Consider the following 5,568-nt stretch of genomic DNA (forward strand, 5'->3'; position numbering starts at 1 on the left):
ATGGAACTTCGACTGTGCCAATTTCGTTGGCACAAGGAGTCGTACCACGATAGCGAGTATTTTCTGCACCTGTCTTTCCCGTTTCGATTCAGCGATGCACGAGGCTAGCTCTGGGAGAAATCCATCAGAGCCAAGTTACGTCTATGTATTCCTCGAGAAGAGGAAAATATTTTTCTTGCTTGTCTTTGATCCCTGGGAGAGTGTACATTTCTTAGGATCTCTTTGGAAGGTCTGCAGATAGAAAGAAAGAACATTTTCCTGTTCTTCGTGAACTCGACTTTTTTATTCGTAGGATGTTGTTGAGCTGTGGCTACATGTAAACTTCGCGTTGTAAACAGAAAATGGAGGTAAAGAAGAAACGCACCTCGAAAGCCAAAGGGAATTACACACTGCTTTCCATTTTGATTAACCAGATAATTATGTTTGTTTCAGTATTTCAGTAATTCAGTGATTGCTATATGTATAAAGTAAGTATTGAAACTCTCATCATGTAATTACAATAAATGAAATTTTCATGGGATTATTATTGTTTATTATTTCAAAAAAGAATTCAGGTTTCTATAATACTGCTCGTACAATAATTTTTCAAATAATATTATTTTACACAGAATTGGAACCAGATCGCTTTGATATTGCACACCTTTGCATCTATTGTCTTTTGTACAAATAGCTGTCAATCCATGCAAAACGAGTTTACAAAAAAAAGTGCAACAAAGAACAGGTTTCACGCACAAAGCGACCGAAGTTTCCCCATTGATGAAAAAAAGACACAGCCGGGCTATTGCCTGGATGTGTAAATAACACATAAAACGATTCATTGTTTGTTAAAAGCCGTGTGTCAAATACCGAAAAAGAACAAAGGGGAAAAACCAAAAAGTATCAGTGATTGTCAGCTAAAGTTTTCAGTGCTGTCAGTATCAGTGTTTCAAGTGGTTGCGTGAAATTTTAAACGAAATCCTTGCCGAGGTTTGAATTTAACAATATTTTAGAAAATCGTTTCTCCTAAGGATTATTTCGGTTATTCGTCGAGTGAAGCCAGGGGAGGCTATAAAACATTTAGCAGATTTAATCTTTCCTCTGGGCCTTGGCGACTGCGGGGATCTCATTTCCTCTTCAGAAGAGGTTTTGGTAAATGTTTAATGTCGCAACGATGTTAGTACGGAAATAAGACTACACGGTTTGTGTACAAGTGTCCAAGAGTTTTATGACTTCCTAAGAATTTCATTTGTTCGAAGGAATTTTCGTCGAGTAGCCTAAATCCATTCTTCGCTCGCATCATTGGACGTCCCTAAGTCTCCGCGATTGTGCTTCGATCGGGCGAGAAGTTCGAAAGTCGCCGGGGAGAGAAGCGAGTCCCCATTATTGGTTGTCATCTCAGCCTTCACGCTTTCTACACACCGCGATTTAATTAAAAGCCGTGAATTGACGAGCGAATCAAGACTCGCGAGGCCGTTGCCGGTGACGAACGCGAGCACAATTTAAAACTTGTTCATTTCTCAGGCTAAACTTAAAATCGAACTTATAATATAAAAGCGCAACGAACTTCTTTTAAACTCAATCGTCTCCTACTTTCCTAACTGTTAAGAGTATTGCGATACTTCCATTATACGCGATGGGAATATATTACAAGATAAAAGATGTCTTCTAAAAATTAAAATGCTAATGCAATTAAGAGTTGTAAATTTATTAAAGCCACTAATTAAACATAAATTATAATGAATATAAATGAATATCGAAGTTGTTCTAATTCGTGTGCTTCTCAACGATTCAATCAATCAAAATTGAAGTGATATAAAATGGATGTCAAGGTTTAGAAAATGAATTCAGAGTTTGTTCCTATTTTCGACTCGTATCATTACGCAACCTGTTTCACCGCTGGTCATGAAAATTTATGAAAATCTCGAACAGCTTTTCATCAGGCTTGCACAAGTGTTGAACGGTGTCGGGAAACTGTTTAAAAGGGCGAGAATATAGGTCGTTACCCACTTATTTTGCCAGGGTCGCAGCTGTCGCAGTCGAAGTCACCAGCGGTGGGAAGGTGAGCGTGGGAGCGAGGGACGGAGATAAAAAAGAATTCTTTGATAACTCGTGTAATGCACATTAGCGCAGTTTCCTTTTTATTTCTTTGAATACTTTCGTCGGATAATAGATTTCGCTCGCTATTCACAAAACTTCCCGAATCCCGTTCTGAACGGGATTTCCCCGCGCCACGGGGGAGAGAGCATTATGCCATAATTTCATTCTCTCAACAACGTTAATCGCTCGGTGGGGACAATAAACGAAACACGGTTATTAACTCTCCAGTGCATGCCGATACTAATTCCTCGCTTAGTTTCGAATCAAAGGAATACTCATAAAGCGGGAACTATTGAATTTGAGATGAATCACTCCGAAAATTTGGTGTTTCTTCATTTACTTTTTAAATATTTAGTAAATAGATTGAAATAATGGTTGAAATAGAATTTATACAAATATTAAGGGGATAAGATAGTCACGTGATTTAAGAAGTGGAAAGAATCTCCAATGTCTGACTTCGGATTAATTATTAACAATATTTAACTCAATTATGTAGATTTCATAAAATCAATGACGTTTCATGTAATTTTATCATATGAGTACGTGCATTTTATACTACGTAACAATGACATTCTACCTTATCGTGCAACTATTTGAGTCTATCCCCTTAATATATTTAAACAATATCTAAGAATTTGTTTTCTTATTAATATTTAATTTCTTCTAATTCAGTTTGCCTCATAATCGAATTCCATTAATTTCCATTTAGTATTAGGTAGATAAAAGAATATCATGTATTGTTCAGTGACTGACAGATGGGTTCTGTATTGTGTTTCAATAATACAAGCATACCGAGTTCGCGCTGTTCCTGGACGGGAAGCTTGTTACAGTTTCACTATCTCTACTACGTGGGTCTTGTTTCATGTTTAATTAACAAGATACTGTTATCCCTTCTGTATTATTTGCCTCTTTTCAAACCTGTCAGTAGTGTATTGTTCATTAATCAATCCTTTTTAAACACCAAAATTCGCAATGCATATATTTTTTATAAATAGAAATAGTCATAATTAATGCTGCAACCGAGTATCAATTTGACATTTCGTGTCATCAGAAAGATATTTATTTTCAACAAAAGTTCAATGTTTGCCTAAATATCGTACTGCTCTTGTTTGTGCTTGATAAAAAAATAAGTCTCTTCAGGTATAAAATGGCTGCTTAAAATTGCAATTAGATTAAAGAACGATATATGCATTTTATTTATTTAAGAGATATAAACATATTAAAATATGTTAAATTTTAAATAAAATTATTGTCGATCTGTTCGTGACACGAAATTGCAATACAAAATATCTAGAAACGTTTGATAAAAAGAATCATGCACTGTAGAGTTAACAAAATTGGGAATGGAAAGCAATGTACATAGATAATGATTCGGACAAATCCATTTTCATTTCGAAATCTCATTCAGCGTTCGGATCACATGCCGCCACTTCTGTTCGATTCGTGTGTTTTATACTGAAGCTACAATTTGCGATGTTAACACATTACTCTTTGGTTTATTACACAGAGTAGTCGGGGGTGTGTTCTCTCTAATCGGGGAACGTCTTCTCTAAAAATTATGTCGCTACGTAACGGAAGCCCAAATAGAAAATGTCTAGTTGTACGAACGCGACGACCAATGGTAACACATTATGACCGCGTGTGAGTATGTGTGTGTGTGTGTGTTTTTTTTTCATTTTCTCCCCCTCTTTTACATAGAAAAATAAAGGTCGCACGTCGAAAGGAACACTTGCGTTTAGAAAAATAAAAGCATTGTCACTTGGACAGTTAGCTGCCAGTAAAGCAAATTCTTGCCCGGATTCTTCGCATTCGCTTGGAATTTCCGAATTTCTTTCCGGCACGGAATTTCGTTTCCCAGCTCACTAATTCCAACAATTTAATTTACATGAGATATATGAGACAACTTATATCGACTTTCTATTGATATGTCTTTCTTTTACTCTTTTCAATTTAATAAACGAAATCTACTATGTCATCTTCCTGTTCCTCTTTGAACTGTTTCCTATCTAAAGGAAACAATGGAATTAATTAACAGCCGAAGCTGCGTTTGACCAATTGTTAAGATAACGTTTAAAAGGCTGACTCGACGTCATCGACAGCGCCCAATTGCTCCAAATACAATTCCCCTTTCGAATATCACGGTCAATTCCGTGGAATATCGACGCCGTCACGTTTCTCGACGATGGCTATTATCCTGGACACGATTCGAATGTAACGGATACGATTAATCGGAAATTCAAGCGAATCGGGGTGACCAATAACATTTAGTCGGGCCAGTGACAGGACTCGATCGAGTCCAACCATCTTTTTTCCAATTGTGACGAAGAGAATTCATTTCTAATCTCACAGTTATTTTTCTCACATTACTTAACCATCTTTCATACAAAATCAAATGTTCCTCCATAAACATTTTGCTATAATTACAATTGAAATAAACAAAGAATTAGTAAATTATTTCCAATTTCCATGAACAAGTGTCACAATTAAAAAGTTATCGAGTAACTGTCACTGACCTACGAAACATGTTCACGTTATCTCTTAAACGGTGCCGCTTGATCACCAAAAAAGGTCGTTATTATTTCTGCAATTACTCCTCGGGAACCTACACGATCTGCTGTTGACTATTGAACGATGACAATTACACAGTAATGATAATAATTAACAAACCGCTCTCTCGATTCGATTTTAGGGACATTAATTTCGAAGTCTGGTGTACACGTAAGCGACACATAAACATTCACGCACGCGTACACGATACGCGACAGGCGGGTCGCGTTCATTTACAAAAAACGACGAGATCGGCACTCCCTGCAGTGTACGTACTCTCTCGCACCTCTCTCTTGCACGCTCGCGAGAAGAGAAACGAAGAAAAACACCGGATACTTTCGTCGCCAACGTACGTCGTATAATATATTTACAGTCCTTCGTTAATTATTGCTATGGTACATTTATACAGTCTAAACGCGCGTACAGTAGGCCGTACGAATGAAAAGTATGAAGCGTTCTCGCGATGTTATACTCGCGTTTTATTCTACGCTGTTCTTTTTCTCCTCTCACGCTTATTTTTTAAATTTGCTTTGTGTTTTTTTTTGTTCTCTCTAGATAAAAATCGACTCGCTCTATGCGGCGGCAGGGCGGGAAGAAATGCGCGCGCCTCGTCACGCGGAATTCACGTTTTTATACTTGCGTACGTACATAAATATACATATGTATAGATACTCTGCGAACGACGCGCGCAAATTGTTGCTGATGGATCGTGTTGAATACGTTTTCTACCCACCATTATGTGGCTCGCTGTCGGTTTGTAATAAATCGTTCGTGTTTCATATCGTAATCGTATCTTTTTTTCTCTGGATTTTCTTGGAGCGTCGTACGAGGTGAGTTATTTAGTGCTGGAGCCTGGGAAAACGCGATTCTTTCTGAGATAGGAACGAAAATCACCAGGAATTATTGGCTCAAACAAATTTTGAAGCCTGTAAATAAGATTACAGT

This window comes from Ceratina calcarata, unplaced genomic scaffold (genome assembly GCF_001652005.2).
Source record: "Ceratina calcarata isolate Rehan_Ccalc_2016 unplaced genomic scaffold, ASM165200v1 scaffold253.2, whole genome shotgun sequence".
Taxonomy (NCBI): domain Eukaryota; kingdom Metazoa; phylum Arthropoda; class Insecta; order Hymenoptera; family Apidae; genus Ceratina; species Ceratina calcarata.